A 24,646-nucleotide genomic window follows, 5' to 3' on the forward strand; every position below is an offset into this window, starting at 1 on the left:
CAGTATTCTAAAACTGTGATGCCATAATGGAAGGTGTGTCCTACCTGTATATTTTTTCAACTAAATATTATAAAGTAGTTGCTTAGAAGTATATGAATGCGGAAAGGAAAGTATATGAAATGGGAAAGGTGCTATATAAATAAAATATATTATTATTATGACAAGAGGTTAATTCATTAGCAACTTTTCATAATCTGTTTTCTTTAAATGTATTAAGTGATATTTTAATGTTTACAGATTAATCGAATCATTATGTAATTTTCCTGATGAGTATTTCTTTGTATTTTTCATTTTGTCTGTGTTATAGATAAATTAAATAGATGTGTTATCTACATATTTTATATGTTAATGAATTCTACAAGAACTGTCATTAAATGAATCCTTAACATAGGAATTTAAAATTTTCTTTAAATTGCAAATCACACATGTCAGCAGTGCTTTTTTAACACTGACAAAGCATTTATTATAAGTGGAATGGGCCTTACTTATACTGTCTAATAATATGAGTCTTTTTCATTCACACCCAAAATTTTTAATATGTCTGCATATACAGTACAACTCTTCTTTATTTATTGTGAATCGCACAGAAGCATTGTGGGAGCAAGGATTAATTTCAGTGTTGGTCAACGTGGTCTACTGAAATGACTTTGTCATTCTGAGAATATCCTATCAATCTATGAATCAGGATCTATTTGCATATCTCATTTTAAGAAGACTCTTGCTCTTCCATCTTTATCTTTTTTCCCCACTGTATTATTCACTTTGGTAGGCCTCACAGCAGCAGATGCTTGAAGATTTTTGTTTTCAGTACTAGGGGGCAAAGCTCCCTGCTCGCTTTGCTCGCTCACCCCAATTGTCCTTTAAGCCAGCTGCTTCTTGTGCCGTGCTGCGTGATCTGTATGTTGCACTGTGCGTCGATCATTTAAAAGCCTGTACAGCAGCTGTCTTTTTGTCTCACTTCCTTGTCTTGCTGGATGTTAAAGTGTCTCAGAATAATTGTTTGTAAGTAGGGCATGATGTGCAAGTGGCATCACAGGACTTCAAAGTGTCTCTCCCAGATGATCACGTCTCGACCCAAGATTATTTTATTATAATAGATAGATTACTTTGTAGTATTATACATTTGATTATTACATCTTGCCTGAAGAAGGGGCCTGAGTTGCCTCGAAAGCTTGCATATTGTAATCTTTCTAGTTAGCCAATAAAAGGTGTCATTTTGCTTGGCTTTTCTCTAGTATTATACATAAAAACTTACCCCTCTCCAGTTTTCACAACCTCCTCTGTCCCATTCCACTAAAGATAAATGATGACTCAATTCTTCTTCTTTTGGCTGCTCCCGTTAGGGGTCGCCACAGCGGTTCATCTACTTCCATATCTTTAATGTTATAACGTTTTTACAATAAGCTGAAAGAGTAGTATTTTTACATAGTATAATATATAGTATAGTATTTTTATTTCATTACTTTTCAAAATAAGGTGATACAGTAGCGATTATTTTATTCACTATGAAGACCTTCCATCATCCATAATTTTCATTTAATTCATGCTTCTTTTTTCCATGATAAGATTTTTTAGTCCACCTTATTAAGAAATATATGAGTAACAAGTATGAACTGTATTATCTATCAGTTAATTTCATATTTATAAACAAAAAGAATGGAATTTAAACAAACCAGAATCACTTTTCTGACCATTCTTGAAAGCATTGAACATATCATTCCAAAAATATAATTCCAAAATATGCTTGAACAGGTGCAAAAATATTTTTGAATCGCATTATTTTGATATTGTTGTTTCATATTATCTTCATATTTTTATGTGTATATTTGATCAGATAATTTTGTCTATGAAATTACTTTCATCATGACTGGACCTCCCTTTAATGTTTAAAGCTCATCATTCTTACTAATGTTATTATTTTTATTATGATATTAAGAGCTGTACATAGTATATGAAATTACATTTATAACAGAATTGTTACTTTGTGTATATAATGATTACAGTCAATTAACTTCTTTTAAGGATCAAAATGATTAAATCACTAAAGTCGTATTTCTTGATGGAATCATCTATTGTTTTAGTGACTTGATTGTTTAGGAGAGTGAGAAAAGAATGAGGAGTGTGGAATGTTTTAAAGGTTGAAGTTTAAAGTAAAGTTCCAGTCACGATGAAGGCAATTTCATAGAAACAATTATCTGATCACATACTGTTTGGTCATTATTCTATATAGCTCTACATTACCCTGTTGTACTCTTTATTGTGTAGACATTATCAGAATGCCTCAGATCCCCTAGACTTACCATTGTTTATCAGGTATTGCGCTTTATTACTTCTCCTCACCTTCCCTTCAACATTTATAACCTCAGGCAATTACATAGAGTAAAAGGACAAGCAGGGGTTAAGTTATAAGTTTAGGTAATTTATTATTGATAATATTCATAAAATAACAATAAGCATAGTACATGTGAATATTGGCAACCATAAAACCTGATGAATACTCAATGTGTAGTTTCAGGCAGCACACAGACTTGTAGTTACTTAAATGGTCTCTAGTTAGGTCATCATTTCTAGTCAGCTTTCTTCATGACCAGCTGCATGCCTGTCTCAGTATGGCGTCAAGTTGTGCTTTCTGCTTGTGCTCTTCTCTTCATGGCCATGGTGTGTGAGAGAGAGAGCTAGGGGAAAAGCGACCAAATTTATAGATTCTCTGTCCAACCAAATCCTTACACCAATAGGGTGTCATGGTACAGATTCAAAACCAATCCAAAAGAGCCATTCTTCAGACAAATGGGTGCACATACTGCCGTTTCACACCTGCCCCCAAGACCATTCATTGAGCTGAAGCTTGCCAGCTATGTAATTTATGGCTATCCTGTGGGGGTTGTCTCATGTGAATGCCCCCCCCTCCTAAAAACCCTGCAGTAAAATTCACATCCTGAGTCAGTCCTAAAGATTCAGGGGTTGGTTAGGCATGAAAGTACTGCTGTTCTCATCAATTAAGTAAATTTCTCCTGAAACACTAATATTACATTTGCTTTGTCTGACTTACAAATAATGAAATATTTATCAACTTATATATAATGTTTCATGCCACAAACATACACATACAAATATAAAGATAATAGGAAACAATGATATCATGTTCTGTTAGCAGTAGTAATTTGTTGCTGATTCAGAAAGTGACTACAGACTTGCAGCCACTGTGGCTCTCCAAGATCTGAGTTTGGATGGGCTTTTGCAGCAATTTCCACATTTCTGTGGTGTTTACTTTTTTAAAGCTGGTTTAAATTATTTATAAATTGGTAATTCAAATGCAAAATCATGCAAAAATATATAAAAGAAACATGGACATAAGGGAAAAATAATAACCATTTACTTATGTCATGCATTCTTAATTCTGTTTAGGCAAAAAGGTGCATTTCAGACTCTGTACTACAAAGTAATCATTTTCTTCTCAAAACAAACAAAACACATTACCAGCTGTTTTCAAAAAATATGTACACAAAGTTCTTTGGGAATAATTCGGCATGAAGCCATGCTTCTCAAAAGTGTAAGGTTAACAGTATTACTGGATAAGCTGATGTTAAATTATACATAAACACCATACTGCTCAACGCCTTTGTAAAATTTATTGAAAACATGAATAAACATCTCTCATGATATTGATTCCCTATACTTGTCCTTTTCATGTGTTCTTTGACTATAAATTAGACAAGTCCTGTAAATCCTAAAAAAGTTTACAACTGATGACTTTTAAATTCATCATGAATAGATACCTAGTTCATTATTTAGGCACTATGCACATATGTAAGAATTAACTATTGATAAATACCATTGAATTGAACATTTAAACATTGCATTGTTATTCTATATGTTTATTTTCAAACCTTCTTAATTTACCTCAGGGTTGTGGAAAGACAGAGTCTAACGCTTGTAGCACTGAGCAGAAGTCCATTTTGGGGCACACACTTATTTACCTACACACTCACTCATAATTTAAATTCTCATTAAAACAACATGCAAGTTACCTTTAAAATGTGGTACAAATGGGGAATAATGCAACTAAAATAAATATTTTGAACATTATGAAAAGGAATTTGACTTTTATTAGGAAATAATAAAAATGCATTTTGTGCAGAAATCTTAGTAAATACTGTTTAGCCTATGTTTATACAGCAGAGTATGTCTCCGTTGCTTTACATATAAATCTTGAAGTTTGTTATATTTCTGTGATTATAATCTGACAGGTACAGTAGACCATTCTAAGAGTTAGAAAATGGGTCACCTATTCTCAGGAGAAACACAAAAGCATATGGCAGTTGGACTGTAGTTGAAATAAATATGAAATGGACTGATCAAAATATTCTAAGAACTATCTTATGCTTTAGAACACAAGAACAGCTTTAGTGCATCTAAAATTGGCCAGAACAGCACAGATGGCTCCTATAAGGATAAAAGAATCAATGCTATTCCCTGTGCAATTGCCATGTTTAATGACATACTGTGGAGAGACTGATTCTTTATTTTGTCAAAAATGTGTTCTAGGGCTATGTGATGATTCATCTAGCATCAGTAGTACAAGCTGACTTGTCATTTCCCAAGGATAGAGACTGATTCCATCTTAAACGTTTTGGTATATTAGGTTTAAGAAAACATTTTATAAGAATGTTTTAAGCCATTTATAAATATAAGATAACAAACATTATCAGACTTGCTTAACTGAGTTCATGGGAAGATCTATCTATCTATCTATCTATCTATCTATCTATCTATCTATCTATCTATCTATCTATCTATCTATCTATCTATCTATCTATCTAATCCCTACTTCACTTTGCACTCAAATTATTTCCATATATTGCTTATTTTGAAAGACAGTAGTTAATTGGTTTTCTATTAATAAAATAGCTATGTAAAATGTGGATTACTCCTTTTGGTAAAGATTATGAACTGATCAGTGACATCTAGGAAGAATATTAGCCATCATGAGGTGGATGGCTATCATCAACCTTGAAAAGAAGTAATAGTTTCTTGCAAAGCACAATTTATTGTCACACCAAAAAAAGCAGATTTAAAATATCCAATCAAGTTATTCTGTACAAAATGTGGGTGTAAATTGGAATACCATGAGAAATCCCAAGCAGATATGGAGAATGTGCATACTCTCTAACTACAGTGTCTTGGCCAGAATTTGTAGCCAAGGTATAGAATTGGCTTGTCCATCGGACAAGTAGTTAGTTAGCAAAGGTCAGGGGCCTCATGTATAAACGGTGCGTACGCACAGAAATGTTGCGTAAGAACGTTTCCACGTTCAAATCGCGATGTATAAAACCTACACTTGCCGTAAAGCCACGCACTTTTCAACAGTACCTCATACCCTGTCGTACGCAAGTTCTCCGCTCGGTTTTGCAGACTGGCGGCACTCAGCATCAAAGCAGTGCTACTGTTCCTGTGTGGTTACCATTTCTTAGATCCACATCCATGACGGTGGCTTTATCAAATACACTGAAATTAACCGCATATCATTCATAAATTTAATGCATCTGATTGTAATTAACCTGTAACAATATAATGGTCCACGGAATGGTCAAACTATTCTAAATACCATAACTGCTTTAGCATTGTTACTCGCACTGCAACTTCTTCTTCTTCTTCTGTCAGCTGCTCCCGTTAGGGGTTGCCACAGCGGATCATCTTTTTCCATATTATTGTCACTGCACCACTCGGAGTATTTATATCACTGTATCTGAGTGTGAATCACAGATCTACAGCGATTGGAAAGAGAATTATCGGTATACAGCATCAAGCACTAGCTGCCTCAGCCATTTGCTATTTGAACTGCTCTCATCCAACCAATGCTTCACAGCCTTTCCTGTTCAGACCTTGCGGTTCACAAACAGTTTCATCCCAAGAACTATACACACACTCAATCAGTCCATCAAGTGCTCCTTGTAGAATTGTTTGTACTTGCAAGTTACTGTGAGGTAATTGTACTTATGACACAGTTATAATATTGCACAACCTGAGCCACTTTATAAAGTGAGTATTTACATATGATGACGATATCATTTTTAAGATGAAATGCAGCAAAATATGTTGATTATATTATACAGATAAAACTTTAACTACACGGTGCTGCAGCGCTAGCGAGCTTGAGCTTTGTTCACGGATTATTCCTGCCTCGCGCTGTATTCATGCTGTGGCTGGCACGACACCAGAAGGATAGATGGATAGAATAATTAAACATGACATATATATTTCAATGTTCCTTAAAAGTTTTGAAGAATCGGCGTTCTAAGCTTACAGATGGCTTAACGTCTATAACAGAGCTGATTGTGTGGCGATTGGGTATTTGGAGAAAGAAAAGTAAGGACAGGAATTGGGGGTTAGTACTTTTGAAAAAGACAGTACTTCGGTAATATAGCATTTCATTGAAGGTCGCGCATGGCGCAGCAAGCATCTTGCTGTAAGACATGAACAATCACTGCGCCACCGTGTTCCCATGTTTAATAACATGCTTTAACTTATATCACTATGAAAATGATATCACGTATACTTCTCAGTATTTTAATTATTCAGAGAGCTGTAATATTAAGAACGTAATGGATTCTGTGTCCTGTCAAAGGAAGAACACGTAGTGATTCAGGCACATAGAGCACATATAAAATCAAATACACAACAAAGCATTTAACGTGCTACTTTAGTTACGATGGGATTTGAGAAACTAGTAAATTAAACGATTTTACGATGAAGTTTATGATGTTCTACTTTAATGACAAAATAAACTATGTGATTAAAGTGGAAATTTCGAGATTAAAGTTGACATTTCGTGCTTTTTTCACACTGTGTGCCTTTTTTTTCCACTGTACCCTAATAAGCTTTCATATGACACTCAGACAGTGGGCTACGAGTCGCCTTTTCACGCCGACTTTGATATGTGACAACTTTTTTGTTTCAGGCACTGTGCGACTTTGTGAACTTGAGCTTTTGAGTTTCTCCGACACGCTATGTCACTCGATCAGCTTCCTTTTGTTGCTTATATAACTGTTTAAACCAACAAACAGAACTTTTTCTTTGCCTTCATTTGGTATTTGCTGAAATTCTTCTAATTTTCCTTGTACTTTTGCCATTGTCTTTTCACAGAACGCTGGGCTTAAGGGCTATTTATATTGATTTGCATATTCAAAGAGGCGTAATTCTGGGAGGAGTTGGGGTGGAACAGCAGGCGCATGCAAGTGCGTTTATTTCCACGCTGAGCGGGATTTATGTAGCGGAAGAACGCGGAAGTTGGCGAAAGCACAGATTCCTGCATCTGGATTTTTCTGTGCGTAAGCACATTTCAGCTTTTGTGCTTACGTCATGTTATAGTGTGATTTCTACGCACTGTGTTATGTATGAGGCCCCATGAGATTGTGAGGAAACAAAGTCAATAACTAAACCATCAAAAAACAATGTTTAAAAATTACAGTACAGAAAAATGTTTCATAAAGGTCCTATCAATCTGTAAAATTGATCAAGGGTTTTACAGTTTGGATTTTTTTTTTAAATTTTATTGTTTTTATTGTAATCATTCCATACAAATAGATACATTTTTACAAAAAAAAAATAGGATTGAAAACAAATCCACCCCCACCCCTTAGAAAGAGTGCATGGCCAACAGACTAAAAGTTAAAAATAGTAAAAATAAATAAATTGAAGAGTTTAATAGGCGGATACAGATAAATGGAGAAGAAAAAGAAATAGGGAGAGAATCTACTTCCTCAATGCTTTAAGAGCTTATTCTAAAATATTATTAATTAGATCCTGCCAGGTTTTGAAGAAGTTCTGCACAGATCCTCTAAGTGAGAATTAGATTTTTTCCAATTTCAAATAATATAAAACATCAGTTACCCACTGACTTAAAAGAGGAGAGTTAGGATTCATCCAGTTTAACAAAATAAGTCTGCGTGCTAATAGTGTAGTGAAGGCAATCACAGTTTGTCCTTCTCCACTTAAAGCCCATCTGGAAGAACACCAAACACAGCTGTTAGTAGTTTAGGAGGGATTGGGACACCAAGGCTGTTTGAAAGGCACTTAAACATTTTTGTCCAGAATGATGTTAATTTGGTGCAGGCCCAGAACATGTGACCCAGTGAGGCTTGAACTTGATTGCAGCATTCACAGGTTGGATCTTGCCCTGGAAAAATTTTGGACAGTTTTAAGCGAGACATATGTGCTCGATATATAATTTTGAGTTGAATAATTGTATGCTTTGTGCATATGGAGCTCGAGTGAAGTCTCTGCATTGCTACCTTCCACTCATTTCCTGATATGTTGAGTGAGAGATCCTTTTCCCATTGTCCTCTTGGATCTTTGAAAGGGAGGGACTGTAAAATATTTTTGTATATTGCGGAAATACTGGCTGAGTCCTTGAGACTGAGCAATATTTTTTCCAGCATAGAGGAAGGTGGGTGATGGGGAAAATCGGGCAGGTTCTGTTTGACAAAGTTTCTAATTTGAAGATAGTGAAAGAAAGGTGTTGCTGGAAAATTTAATTTGTAATGTAATTGTTAATAGGATGCAAAGATGTTGTCTATATAAAGATCTCTAAGCAATTTAATCCCAGATGTTTTCCAGATATTAAAAACTGCATATGTTTGTGAGGGTTGAAAAAGGTGGTTCTCATGCAGAGGTGCTACAGATAAAAGATTCTCCATCTTAAAATGCTTTCTACATTGGTTCTATATTCTAAGTGAGTGAAGCACAATTGGATTATTAGTATATTGGTGATAACTTGCATTTATTGGGGCACAAAGCATGGAATATAGAGAAGTACTGCAGGATTTTATTTCTATTGCTGACCAAGCCTGTGTATGTTCATCTATTTGTATCCAGGTTTTTATAGCTTGTATGTTTGCTGCCCAGTAGTAAAACTGAAAGTTAGGCAGAGCCATGCCACCTTCTGTCTTAGGTCTTTGTAGGGTCGCTCTCTGGATACGTGGATGTTTTAGGTTCCAAATAAATGAGGTTATGGTTGAATCTAATTGCTTAAAGAATGATTTATTGATGTATATTGGAATGTTTTGAAATAAAAAGAGAAGCTTAGGAAGGATATTCATCTTAACAACATTAATTCTTCCAGGCTAAAGTGAGGTGGAGGGTTGACCATCTATACAAGTCTTGCTTAATATTTTCCATACAGACGACGAAATTTTGTTGATAAAAAGATTTATGTTTACTTGTGATATTTACCCCTAGGTATTTAAACTGATCTGCAATAATAAAAGGCAAGGTGTCCAATCTAATATTGTATGCTTGAGAATTCACTGGAAGAGCACACTTTTATTCAAATTAATTCTGAGACCAGAGATCTTTTGAAATTCTGTAAGTGCTGTTAAGACTGCAGGCACAGTATTTTGTGGGTCTGATATATACAAAACCATATCATCTGCATATAGAGAAATTTTCTGTTCCAGTCCTTCTCTGATAATCCCCTTTATCTGATTAGCATTTCGACAGTGAACTGCCAGTGGTTCAATGGCGATTTCAAATAGCAGTGGTGGCATGGGGCATCCTTGTCTGGTACCACGTTCTAGTTTAAAGTAGTCTGAGAAAATGTTGTTATTACTAACTGAAGCTTCTGGAGTACAGAAACTGAAGCTTCTGGATACAGTAGTTTGATCCATGCACAAATATTCGGGCCAAACCCAAATTTCTCTAATGTAGTGAATGCTTTTTCTGCATCCAACGATAATAATATCTCCGGGGTGTCCGTCTTTGCAGGTGAATATGTTACATTGAACAGGCGTCGGAGATTGGAAGCTAAGTGTCGGCCTTTAATAAATCCAATTTGATCTTGTGATATAACCAAAGGCAGCACTTTCTCCATCCTTATAGCTAGGACTTTGGAGAATATCTTAACATCATTATTCAGAAGTGAAATTGGTCTGTATGATGCACATTGTGATAAGTTTGGCGAAAAGTTTGAGGTAGAATTTGATTGTCTCTAGCTTCTGTAAATGTTGCTAATAAGAGAGGAGATAGCTGAGTGGAGAATTTCTTATAAAATTCGACAGGGTAATGATCAGGGCCTGCTGCTTTCCCGCTCTGAAGTGACTTTATAGCATCTAGTAATTATGATAGGGCCAGAGGTTTATCCAGTTCCTCTGCAATAAAAGTATCTATTTATGGTATCTTTAATGTATCCAGAAATACATTAGATTGTGTGTTGTCTTCTTTGAACTCAGTAGAATATAAGGATTTATAGTCGTCTCTAAATGTGTGCATTATATTTTTATGGTCAATGATTTTATCTCCGTTCGTGTTGGTGATTGCTGAGATTGTATTGCGAACTTCTTGCTTGTGGATTTGTTGAGCTAAGAGCTTATTAGCTTTCTCTCCGTGTTCATAGTAATGATGTCTTGATTTTAAAATGAGTTGTTTAGTTTGTTTGGTTGTTAAGAGGTTGAGCTCTGAATGCAGAGCCTGTCTTTTCCTATGAAGAGCTTCACTTAGACACCTGGCATGTTCTTGATCTATTCTAGTAATTTCGCTGGTTAGCTCTGATACCTTCTTGGTTTCTAATTTATTTCTGTGGGAAAGATATGAAATAATCTGTCCTCTTAAAAAGGCCTTTAGAGTTTCCCAGAGTATGCCTGCAGAGATTTCTGAGGATGTATTTGTCTCTAGGAAGAAACTGATTTGTTTTGATATAAATTCTGTACAGTTCTCATCTGCTAATAGAAGTGGGTTAAGACGCCATCTGCTAGATGAGTATGTGGGACATAATGATTTCAGCTCCAAGATCAGATGGGCATATTTAGAAATAACAATAGCGTCGTACTTGCAACATTTAATCGCAGGCAAGAAATTGTTATCTATAAAGAAATAATCAATTCTTGAGTAGCAATGATGCACTGGTGAATAGAAGGAATATGTTCTTGAGTTTGGATTTTGAAACCTCCAGGGGTCTGATAAGTTGAGGTCAGTTAAAAACTGTGTAATTGTCTTTGCAGTGTTAGATGTCATCCCCCTGTGACAGGAGGCCTACCAAAGAGTGGATTTAAAACACAATTAAAATTCCCAGCCATTATAATTTTATGAGTGTTCACATTGGGAATAGATGCAAATACATTTTGCATGAATTCCCTATCATCGACTTTGGGTGCATAAACATTTATTAAATTCACTTTACAGTTAAATAAGTTGCCCATGACAATCACATATCTCCCTTCATGATCAGATACTACATCTGATGCTAAAAATGAGACTGTTGTATGTATAAGAATTCCCACACCTCTAGTTTTCTTTGTAAAGCTGGAATGGAACATTTGGCTAGATCAGTCTTTTTGCAGCCGGAACTGATCTTTACTTAATAAGTGGGTCTCCTGTAAAAATACTATTTTTGCGTTTAGACCTGTTAGGTGAGAGAATACTTTCTTTCTTTTTAATTTGTGATTCAGGCCTTTAACATTCCTGCTCACAAAGTTCGCTCACCCATCGTGGAGACATTGATTCTGAAATTTTTTATGTAATTTTGTAGTCTTAACTGGAAGTGAGACAGCTTTAACCTTAATTTCCAATTTTCCCATGCAGCCTATTGTTACGTTGGAAGTTATAAGGATTAAAAGGATAGATTAGATATAGCTTGCTCTCTTTCTCTCTCCCCTTTATCCCCCCCCCCCCCCCATTTTGACACCCCATGTGAGGCTGGACCGCACTTCACAAAGTCCCAGTCCTCTGACATACCTAGAGACAGAGCACGTCCAAAACAAAACAGGCCCTCCAGCAGTGGCATTTGAGGATTGAAAAGTAGAGATATCTATTGCCTAAAGTCTAAATATTATAAGCATCCATATTACTAAACGAGAATGGTAAACCGGAAGGCACGGACCCAGGTACATGGCGATGGACGCAGGAGACATAGTGCGCAGGCGCCTACAGCGCGCGTCTCATAAACCGCAAGCGAATTCTGATCCACCGCGAACAAAGGAGTCACGGCTGAAAAACGAAAGAGCTCAACTAACGAAGGAGTCACAGCTCAAAAACGAAATAGCTCAAGTAACGCCACACAGAAAAGAGTATTTTGCACTGCACCCCAGAGTCAAACGGAAGACACTACGGGGTCCGCAAAGGTCCACAAAGATAGTACGAAAGGCGCAGGCGCCTACAACGCGCTTCTGAACTAAACGTCCACACTACACAGCATGGTCCGGGTAATAAGAATAAACGAACTCTCCGTATTAAACGTACGGCATCCTCACACGTCCAAACCATATAGCATATGTGGATCACATTACAGTGATGTATTATTAACAGTACAACCACAGAAAATGCTCCGTATTAACAGTAAGTGCAATTATCCATATTACTAACAGTAGACAACGGATAACTAATGGAGTCACGGTCATGGCTCCGGCTCCAAAACGAAACTTATCACCTAATGGACATACAGAAACAAGCCCGCCTGAATACAATTAATGAACACAGGCGCCTACAACGCGCCTCTCAAACAGCAGAGGCAATAGATAAACGGCAAAGAAAGTAACGACAAACAGCCGCTAAACAATTCCGCCAATTAGCTGACAACGCATTCTGTAGTGCGTCCACTATTAATGAACATTCATTAGGATTAATGAATATCATTTGCTGTCATTGTCATTCACTTAACTTCCCTGAAGAAACAACTGGCAATACAACTAATGAGTTTACACGTTGTTGTCAAAGGGGTCAGGTTAGACTGCCTCCTTTAGATGAATATCCTGAATATCTACGGATGTTTCTAACTAACAATGTACCCGAAAGTAAAAACTTTATGGACTGCATTAGATCCTACAATAGTTCATTTGCTTTTGCATCTACCGGGGTAAATATCAGGCCACCAGCTGGCAATGGCCCATACTACTTTCGCGTATGTGGACAAATATTACATCGGATTGGAACAGTGCACCTTCAGCCAAATCACGAACACAAATATGCACAGATCTATGTGTTAGATCCAGATGACGCAATCTATCAACGGATGAACCAATATATCTCATACATTCATCAATGTATTTCGGGTTACCCATCACCGGGGGTTGGCGAGCGAAGCGAGCAGGGGGCGGAGCCCCCTTGTAAAATATAATCATCAACAATCTTGAAATATTAAGACAGTAAACCCAGGGAATAGTGTTAAAAAGTCGCCCTGGATAAGCATAGTAAACCCTAATGCAATAATAACAATAACAATAAACCAAGGGTATGATGTTAAACAGTTTCCTTTAGAATAGTTAAAAAAAAAAGAACTGATTTAATTTCTTCCACACATACGTGTGTAATTGTAATTAAAAGATAAACAAAAAGTGGCCGAGAAGAAAAAAGGATGTATAATTATGATACCCGTATCATTGCAAGCAGATCAGCCAGCAGGTAATATGTTCTTCACACCATGACAGGATGCAACTCTCTTTCGTATTTCAAAAAGCGTCGGGATCAGCTTTCTTAACTCCTTTTCTGCTTCATCCTTGGAGGAAAAGATGTGATATTTGTCTTGAATATCCACTTTCAGTTTGGCAGAATACAAGAGGCTGTATCTGATATTGGCTTTCTGTAACTGCTGTTTAATGTTATAAAAAGCTGCACGTTTAGCAGCTGTTGAGGGTGAGAAATCAGGGAAAATACGAATGTGGTTATTTTCAAATATAATCTCTTTTTGTGTTTTTTTTTCTTTTGTTCTTTATTTTGCCTTATACTATTTCTTGTATTAGGAATTTGTTAGTTTTCGCATACCCCTTGGGGTCAGAGCGCAGGGTCAGCCATTGTACAGCACCCCTAGAGCAATTACAAGTTAAGGGTCTTGCTCAAGGGCCCAGCAGAGTAGGATCTCTTTTTGGGAGTGACAGGGAATCGAACCGGCAACCTTCTGGATACCAGCACAGATCCTTAGCCACAGAGCCATTACTCCGCCCCAAGTTGTTTGTGTCTGATAAGTGCCATTACATTAAGCTTAAATTGTAATCTCTCGAAGCGGACAATTAAAGTCCTAGGTTTAGAGGTATTTGATCCACGTATGCGATAAGCTGCTGCTATCTCGGTATCTGATTTAAAGTCCTCTACAATTATTTTTGAGAATAGTTCAACTATGAATTTCACTGGGTTTGGACTTTCACGATTCTCAGGTAGAACTTCGATTCTATTATTCCTTCAGCATCCATCTTCCAGAGCCTCAAGTCTGTCTCCGAGTTTGTTGCATTTGGAATTCACAGCTGTAGCTTTTCCTTTGGTGTTAGATGCCAATTGTTCCGCTGTTTCAATTTGAACTGTGAATGTCTGCTTAACGTCTTCCAGCTGATTGGCAAGTTCTCTCAGTTTAGATGCATTTTCCTGAATGTGTTCCTCAATTTTTCTCAGCATATCCTTAAAGACTGCACCAAAACGATTATATATACATTTTTCCAAGTCTTTATATTCCTGCTGCATCTCTTGCAGCTCCAGCTGCAGCTTCTCATTTGTCTTGAGCAAGTCTTGAGTTGTCTTCTCGTTTGTCTTGACCAAGCCATTTATTTCTTTCTTCATATTTTTCTGAATGTCTTTCTTGAGCTCGCTTATGGCCGCGGCTGGTGCGATCATTTCCTTCAGTTCGAACAAATCGTTTCAGCTTTCGTGCTCCGCGGATGAAGTGGCATTGCCCGTTACAACCGATACTTCCGACTCGCAAGGAGTAGATGAATGTGCGGACTGCAAGGCCATCTTTAGTTTCAAATGATCTTCTAGAATCGGCAAGCTATTGTGACCTGCATCACTTGCACCTTCACTCCCATTTTCACTCTCGACTGGAGATGAAGCAGTGGAACAGGTTCCTGGGAAGTCTGTGCTTTCGCCTGCCTGTTCCAAGTCAGTCTCTGAAAGGCCGTACCTTGTACTTGCACTTGGGCCTGACGCCTGTCTTGACTTGGGTGTAGTTTTAGATTTCTTTTCCACTTCTTTCTGACCCCCTTTATTGTTACTCATGTTTACATACTGTTGTAGAAACTCGTTTGGTTAGGTAAATATTGGATACCTCAGGATAATAAGAAATAAGAGAAAAAATAAAGCTGCTTCAACGGAGCTCAGCTTCAGACGTCCATCTCCCGTAACGGACGAGACCAAGTTTTTAAAAATTTTATCTAAAAGCTGTTTATGTGATGGTGTTACACATGACATCAACTTTCATTTAACTTGATTGGCAACAGAAGTCATTACCAACAACAACAACCATAAAATGGTGGCTTGGACTATGTAAATAATGTTTTATTTTTATTGTTTGTATATCAATTATTTTTTCCATTACTTTCAGAATTTTGTGATGTTATTTGTGTTTAGTTGCTGACATTGAAAGTCCTTGAGTTGTGTTGTGTGAATGCAGCACAAACATGGCGTAAGGGGGTGCATGCCACAAAATCCATGAAAAGGGCAGGCCACTCACTAGTTTGTCCCAAAATAGGCACTACCCCTGTCAGCCAGATCCCAAACCAAAAAGGCAGGCTTTCAGACTAGTATAGGCCCAAAATGGGGCACTTAACTAAATAATTTTAAGTATCCAGAATTTACAAAAATGCCATTCAAGGAAGAGGATAACAAATGAAAAAGACAAATGCCAAGAAGTGTATTCTAAAAAATATATTTATATAAACAAAAAAAGGACAAAAAAGCAAAATGACTTTTTCAGAAAATACAGCCCAAGGCAAACAAGTCCCATCTGTAATTTTGTAATCTGAAGCCAGAACCAAGCAAAAATCCACAATAAACCAGAAAATCAAATCAATGAAGATGTTAACTCTCCAACAATTAATGAACCTCTGATGTAACTCAGTCCATCAGCAGTTACATCATGGTGACGGCACCTCTTGAGGTTCCAACCACAAAAAAGGAATTTAGTTTTGAGGCTCATATACACAATACATAAAATACCAAAAACTACATAATAACAAAAAATGTATAAAAAATAAAAAATAAATACAATGCTAGAAATCTATTTAAGACAGGGAATAAACTCTAACTGAAACATAACAGGCTGCTGTGATAATATGTGGTTGGTAGGCATGTGACATGCATCCCATGTGATCTATGACATTGTGGGAGCCATGTTATAGAAGATGGCAGCATGCATTAAACAGTTTCTAATTGTACTAAAAAAGAAAGATTTTGCAAAAAAATGTTGTTTTTGAGCACTCTTCATTTTAGGAAAATGCTGGTTTTCCCTCGTGCTTTGTTTTTGGCTTTGAATTTACTACAACCCTAAATAAGACAATCAATGTCTTTTGTTAACATTTTGAAAAATCATTACAGTCTCGGTACCCCGATATAATTAATCTCTTTAATTTTTAGAATTCAAACATGCAGTGTATACAGTGGGTGGCTTTTGATGCTATACTATCAGGAAATAAGCAATTATTTTGCAGCATAATACAAGTTTGTCATTCCGTGCCCCAGCTTTAGGTGACATGGTCACAGTAGTCCTACAGCTTTCACACTCACAGGATGCTGCAGAAATTACTATAGCTAATATGTACTGCAATGCCACAAAAAGAGGATTTCACTCTCTGCAAAATCTTCATGTCAGATCTTCCATACCATGACCCAGCACATCCAGAATCAGTAGATAAATTCTAGTCTTAGGAAAGAGAATGATAGAATTGTTGTAAATGCCATAAACACCTGAAGAAATGTTGACACATCTGCAGAATTACTTAATTTATCATAAGTTACTTTTAAAGTTGAAATAAAGTGCAAAAGCACAGTAAATCTCTATTATATTAAAAATGTTTTCTGTCATGTCCGTGTTATTCAGCCTTGACCACTCCCCTCCACACTGCTCACCCAATCATTACTCCTAATGCACACATCCCCTCTCCACACCACCCTGAGACACTCTCAGTGCTAACTCACCCATCAATGCAGTCGGTTATAATGGCAAGGCAAAAATGCAAATTATGTATTCAAGAATGTCAAATTTTAGATTGCAACAAAAAGAGTGGCAAGAGCTGATAATGAATGTTGAAAACAAGAAAATGAACAAAAAAGAGCTGCATATAATAAAAGTTAAGAACAAAGAGAATCGTCCAATAAACAAAAAACAGAAAAATATCCTGAACAATATGTGAACAGAAATGCGAAAAAGCATTGTTTATAAAATGTAAGTTACAGGATAAAGTAGTTCATAATAATGTAACAGTTGAAAAGAAATTACCACCAAGGCAGTGTGTCCTGGTGTTGCTTAGAGTACTGTGGAGAATGGCAAGCAGAGGAGCCATATCTGCCACTCTTAAATAAAGCAGCCACTGATGGGGAGCAGGAAATTGTTAAGGGAGTTCTGTTAGTTTTTTTCGTGAGGTATGGAGGGGGTAAAAAACGAGTTTGAGAGGTGTTTGACACGTGGTTGTTCTTTGTCTGTGAGTTTCCATTATCCAATTAATGCATTAAATCCTTTGTTTTGGACTGCTGCAACCACTTTCCTGTATGGTTTATTTCTTCCACCTGGATAGGGACATTACAATATTGCTTTTGATGAGGCATTAATTTTTTATTTACTTTTTATTATGTTTTATTACATTTTACTTTTTCACTTCTACTTTTACTTTTTGAATTTTACTTCTTACTACTTTTTATTATTAATTTGTATTTAAACTAGACAGTTGTAGTGAAATACTCCAGTAACTGATTTACTCTTTATAATAACTAAAGACCAAACCGTCTTCACCTCACACCACGTATACTCTTCTATATACCATCACTTTAAATTCAATTGCTTCCTCTAATGGAGGAGCGCCCCAGCGCCCTTTGAGTGTCTGAACTGCTAGGCCTGAATTTGAAGTACGTCTGATATAGAGAGATTTTAAAATACCTTTTCCAACTATCATCGTGAGCAGCGCTCAGCCCTTGCAGAATAAACTGGACAAGCTGACACATCTATGCAATATCTCCATGAGTACTGAGAAAGCTTTCTGATGTGCTTTACTGAGACCTGGATTAAGAATACCAACTTGAAAGTAGATGGATTTGTTTGTGTACGGCAAGTCAGAAACCTAGCCTCTGGTAAGCAGTTGGCTGGTGGGGTCTGCCTTTAAATTAACAAAACGTGGTGCAAGAATATCACTGTAAACGAATGCATTTGCACACTGAATATTGAATTACTCACTTTGCCCATACTATTTACTACGAAAGTTTAATCAAATATTTGTGACAGTGGTTTACATACTGTTGATTGCTGATAGGGATGCTGCAGCTGAAACAATTCTTGAAAATGTACAGAAATTAGAAACCAAATCATTGGCTCTTTCAAACTTGTGATGGGTGATTTTAATTTATGTAAACTGGAATCAGCATTACCACATTACCATCAGTACAGGAGTATTAATACTAGAGGAGACAAAACACTACTCAAGTGTTATGGAAATATCCCTGGTGCATACATATTGCATCACAGAGTAGCCATGGGTGCATTTGAACATGTCGTTATTCATCTACTACCGAAGTACAAACAGAAACTGAAGCAAGAATAGACAGCGATATGATCAACACAAAACTGGGGCAATGAAAGTGTAGCGAAACTGCAGGAATGCATCGAGATGTGCTGACATCCTAACAGTCACTGACTGAGGCTACGTATACTGTAAGTAAATATATGAAATTCTGTGAGTCAATGATAATTAAGGAAAGAATTGTCAAGGTGTACTCAAATAGTAAGCCATGGATTACTAAAGAGGTTAAAGCATTACCATTGGAAAAACAATATGTTCATCAAAAAAATATGATAGAAGAAAATTAATTTTGCAGCAAAGGATTAACAGGTTAATTAAACAAAATAAAAAGATGTATGGGGAAAAAGTCATAAGGTGGTTTAATGTTTAACAGTCCAAAGAAGGTTTGGAAAGGCCTAAAAACAATCACAGGACTAGGTTCTAAAAAGAATGTAAACTTTCCAGTAGACAAAGACCAAAAGCTTTCAGCAGATGAATTTAATAACTTTTTTACCAGATTTGAAACAAGTGATTTCGCTACCCAAAATGCAATAGTAATGGAGACACTTTATAAAAACACTAAGAATTCTGTGATTGAGGTCAGTTTATCTGAAGTGGAGAAAGTCTTATAGCAGGTTAAAACAAACACAGAACTGGGTCCTTATGACATACCAGGTCATCTCTTATGTGTGTAAGATATATCTTCTTAGATGCCACCAGGAGCTTCTCCTTCAGGTTGTTTTTTCTGAGGATCCTCAGGAAATACAGTCCCTGCTATGCCTTCTTAACTGCCACTGAGGTGTTTATGGACCAGGAGAGATCTTCTGCAATGTGTATACCCAGAAACTTGAAGGCAGGAACTCTTTCCACACAGTCTTCACTGATGTATATTAGGTTGTGGTTTGTATTGTGCATCTGAAAGTCTATTATAAGTTCTCTTGTTTTGGTACAGTCAGTCTTTGGACCTCATCCCTACAGGCTGTCTCGTTGCCTCCTAAGATGTGTCCAATCACAGTCGTGCCATCCGCAAACTTAACGATGGTATTAGTGGAATGAGAGGGTACACAGTCATAGGTATAGAACGCATATAGTAGTGGGCTGAACACACAGCCTTGTGGGATGCTAGGATTGAGTGTGAGGTTAGAGGAGAAGTAAGGGCCTAATCTAACTGTCTGAGGATGATTAGTCGGAAAATATTTGATCCAGTGGTGGACAGATAGTGAAAGTCCTAAGCCAGCAAGCTTTGTGACCAGTTTATCCAGGATAACTATGTTATAAGCCGAGCTGAAGTCTGCGAAGAGCATCCTCAAATTCTGGTTGGGGTACACACGAATATGTTTGTTGACTTTTTAATGTGGCACAGTTGATGTGTACACTTCTAAATCCTGATCCTCGAAAATGTCCCAGTTAGTCATTTCAAAGCAATCCTGAAGCTGTTTTAACAGTCTTTGTGGTGATTTGGACTTTCCTTCTGAGGGGAGTCTATACTGGTTTGAGTGAGAACCACTGTTAAGTCCATGTGGTTGAAATCACCAGCTATAATATGAACGGCTTCAGAATAACTGGTTTGCTGCAAATTAATGGAGTCAAGCAAATAACCTAGAGCTTTGTCAGTGTTTGGAGATCAGTGAAATGTAAATAGATGTAACTATGACAATGGCAATCTACCAAGGTAAGTAAAAGGGCCTGCATTTGCTTGTTAGATACTCCCAATCAGTAGAACAGTAATTGCTTATGATATTTTTGTCGGTATACCAGCTATTATATACGTAAATGGAAAGTCCCTTCCTTTACTTTTGCCAGAGTCTTTGCTTCTATCCCAGTGGAAAGCTGAACGTTCTTCTATCTCTATAAACTCAAACTATCTAAAGTAGGCAAGGACCTCATATTGTCCTTTTATCTCAGTATGTTATTACTTTCAGTTTCATTTCCTGATTTAGTAGTCTAACAAACAAAAATAAAAAAAACTCCAGCAGATTACTAAGCATGCAGCTGAAGTTATTAGGGCGATTGTAGATGATTTGGTAAGTTTGTGTCATGTTAACTGAAAACAGACATCCATTACATGCAGAACTTAACTTCAGTAAATCAGGAAGGATAGTCGCTTTGAAAACCCACACAAATTGCTCTAGAAATTCCTTTCTTCCTAGTGCCATACAACGTTTTAATAAGGAATATCGGAGAAAATGACTAAGGTTTGATATGTATCCTGTATCCATTTTTGGGTAGATATGCACTAACAAAGCTGCCCTGCTTTAAACTGTCTTGTCTTTATTTGTTTTTTTTGCTTTCTTTCTATTACTAGATGCAACTGAAAAGACAAATTTCAATTTATTTTATGTAAACATTACTAAATAAAGAAACCTTCAACCTTAAACCATGAAAAATGACAAATTTCTATTACATTCAAGAATATCCATCCATCCATCCATCCATTTTCCAACCCGCTGAATCCGAACACAGGGTCACGGGGGTCTGCTGGAGCCAATCCCAGCCAACACAGGGCACAAGGCAGGAACCAATCCCGGGCAGGGTGCCAACCCACCGCAGACATTCAAGAATATTTAGACTTTAAACATTTAAACTGAAACACATATTTAAATATTTAATGATAGCTGATGCAACTGATCTTGTTTATCATTTACCTTAATCTCATGAAGTAAATCTTACTCTAATTCAGAATTTTTGCTATTCATTTTTACTTTTGGTTTCATTTTAATTTTTCCATGACCACTGCCAGTTACATTGGTACTGAATTGCTATGCATGGAATACACTAGGAATGTACGACACCTTATGTCATCACCATAACGGTATAAAGGTCAGCGATTCTGCACTTCCAGTCATCAGAGATTGTGGATTCTCAAACAGTTCTACTTGTGCTTGGTAGTCTGCTCTTTAGCTTACAATTAATAAATTTTAGATTTTTGACATTGACTTGTAGTTAACACTTTGGTTAGGTACTACAGTAGATATTTTTTGTTCTCATTGTTCCGACTTTGGCTAAGGTGTTTTGACTAATATTTTATCTGCATTCATTGCCCTTGGGGCCTGCCATTATTACCATCTCTTAGCAAAACACAATGAAATAATTAATCAAAAATCTAAATAAATTACTACTGTCTATCACACTTTCTTGCTAACTTATTGCATGTGTCTGTGGTTCTCTGTGTAAAGTAAAACTTCCTAATGCTTGCGCGAAATTTATCTTAACAAGTTTCTAACTGTGCTCTTGTGTTCCTGCAGAACTAATTTTAAAGCAACAGTCTCATTCCTCTGTACTAATTCCTTTCATAATTTTAAACACAGCAATCAGGTCTCCTCTTAATCTTCTTTTACTTATACTGAAAGTCTCAGCTCTTTCCTTATAATTCATCCCCTGTAGCCCTAGAACCAGCCTAATCGCTCTTCTCTGGACCTTTTCTAGTGCTGCTATGTCCTTTTTGTAGCCTGGAGACCACACAGTACTCCAGATGAGGCCTCACAAGTGCATTACGAAGCTTGAGCACAACCTCCTTGGACTTGTACTCCACAAATCGTGCTATGTAACCTAACATTCTGTTAGTCTTCTTAATGGCTTCTGAACACTGTCTAGCAGTTGATAGTGTCAAGTCCACTGTGACTCCTAAATCCTTCTCATAAGGTGTACTTTTGATTTTCAGACTTCCCATTGTGTATTCAAACCTAAACTTTTTATTTCATATGTGTAATACTTTAAATTTACATACATTAAATTTCATCTATATTAAAAATAGCAGCAGCCACAGTACTGACCCCTGTGGGGCACCACTCTTAATATCAGCCATTTCTGATAGGTTCTGCAAACTTAACCAGCTTGTTATTTATATTCCTATCCAAGTTGTTTATTACAAGGCAATTAGGGCAAAATTACAGTGTGAATGGTCTCATCTCTCATCTCTTTTAATGATTTATTAGAGGATGATACAATTATATGTAACACACTTATAGTGTGGTTATCTGTCAGCATTATTTAAGTCCTGGGGAACTTTTAGTTACATTTTTTTATTGTCATGCATGTACTGTATGTCTTCTGTAATTATATTCAAAGTTTATTTTTTTTCCTTAATTTTTGCCAAAATAAGCGCCAGCACACCTGTGATCTTTACTGCAATAAAACTGGAGCAGAAAATGAATCAATGTCTCATTAGATTTGTAAATATACTCATGTTGATAGAATACTATAGAAAATAAGGCTAGTAGTCAAATGCGTGAGCTTTAGTGCATGTTTGTTAGAATATAATTTTATGCTTGTTGAAAATGGAAAAATTTGTACATTAGTTTCACAGCAGAATCTCATCAAGCCATTTCTTAAAATCTGTGGGGCATCTACAACAAAATTGTTTCAGTATTTTCCATACACAGACCTCAGCTCTGTTTTTCTTCATATTTTCTCTTGTTTGATATGGTTCATTAATTTGGGTGTGAGGAAAATTCTTTTGGATTCACTTTTTGTTTACAATAAATGATTTTCAATACCTGGCTGAGGATAATAATATCTGCAAAAACTAAAATCTCTTAACCCGAGTAGTGGAGGCATTTCTCATTTTCTTTCTTTCTCACTAAAAAAAAGTTAGCACTCTTTTTTTCTTTATAACTATTAGCTACCAGGCTGATCTCATGTCTCAGCTTAACCCATTCTTTCTGGCAAATTCTCTTGCTCTTTAGATTTGATGGGAAGTATCTGTAAACTGTAAACTCATTTCTTCCCCCTGATGTGTTTATGGAGTTTAAAGTATAGACTTTGGCCGGGCCACTCAAGGACAGCCAGAGATGGGTACCAAAGTCACTCCAGCATTACCTTGGTTGTATGCTTTGGGTCATTGTCATGCTGAAAAGAGAACTGCTGCCCCAGTCTGAGGTTGCGTGCACTCTGGAGAAGGTTTTCTTTAAGGACCTCTCTGTACATTCATCCTTCCGTTGATTCTGACCAGTCTCCCAATCCTGCTGCTAAGAAGTATCATCATAGTATGATGCTGCCACCACCATGTTTCAACATAATGATTTAAGATTTATTGATGAACAATGTCTGGTTTTTGATAGACATAGTGCTTGAAAATATGCCCAAAGGGTTCAATTAGTTGTATTATCAGACCAGGGAATCTTTTCCTTCATTCACTTAGAGTAATTTAAATGTTAGGTTCTCCCATCTCAGCAGAATAAGACCACTGGGTTCTTGATCACCTCCCTGACACCTCCCTTCTTGCCTGGTTACTGTTACTAGTTATGGCTCTTGAATTTTGGTGAATGACTCTTTCCAAACAATGATCATGGCTAAGCCTAACAGTTTAGAAAAACATATTACAGTGTTCAGAGAAGTTTATTTTTGCTTTCCAATTTTATTTCTAGTTTTCAAGAAAGAAATTGTGTTATTTCTGAAAGAAACTGGTTAATTGGTTTTAACATCCGAGCAGTGTTCTTAAACAGACAGTGCTCTTAAACATAAAGTGCCAGTAGCCAACCCATGGTGGTTGGTTTGAGAAAAGAACAGATAGTAAGCATCCAAGCTGCAGATCTTTCAGGCAATTTTGCATTTAAGACCATTTGGCAGAACATCTATACAATCATGTTTTTTCTATGGTCTGGGATAAAAAACACAAACGATCGATACATAATGACTGTAAATAGCATACTATGATTGGAGGTATACAAGTATGTTTTATTGATAACTTCATTCAGAATGAGTTTTACTTTTATGTACTGTAATGAAGGTTTTCAGTGGGCCATGCTATTGCAAACTGAAGCATTTAGTTTGTTGGTTTGCTCAGCTTGAAATTGGGGTAGGAAGAAGAGGAAGGAAGGAAGGTGTTTGATTGAGTTAAGACAGACATACCCTTTACTGGTCTTCTGTTTTTACTGAGCAGAATCCATACCACAGATATAACACAGTGATACTATTGTCAGATTGTCGTCAGATACAGTATAGTCAAACGTAATAAGAAGGATCTAATTTTGTTGATTTTCTGTTGTTCCTAGACCTAAATCAAATTTATCATTCTGGAACAACCAAATTGTCAGCAGTAAAGTCAGTGAATTCTCATATCTCATCCTTCTCATTTTGTTGAAAGTATCCTCAACCACATAGATGCAGACTTTGCAACATCCACCTATAGAGGATCACCAGAAATTAAATCAACTTCACCTCCTCCTTTTCCATACTAACACTTTGGT

The 24,646-nt window shown here is 36.6% G+C and overlaps 1 pseudogene; it reads right to left on the reverse strand.

The window, feature by feature from the left end:
- LOC127527561 (DNA-directed RNA polymerase III subunit RPC10-like) overlaps positions 1-17,858 on the reverse strand; it is a 41,549-nt pseudogene extending 23,691 nt beyond the window's left edge.
- Between the last annotated feature and the right edge of the window lie 6,788 nt (positions 17,859-24,646).

The sequence above is a fragment of the Erpetoichthys calabaricus genome, chromosome 4 (assembly GCF_900747795.2).
Source record: "Erpetoichthys calabaricus chromosome 4, fErpCal1.3, whole genome shotgun sequence".
In the NCBI taxonomy this organism is placed as follows: Eukaryota; Metazoa; Chordata; class Cladistia; order Polypteriformes; family Polypteridae; genus Erpetoichthys; species Erpetoichthys calabaricus.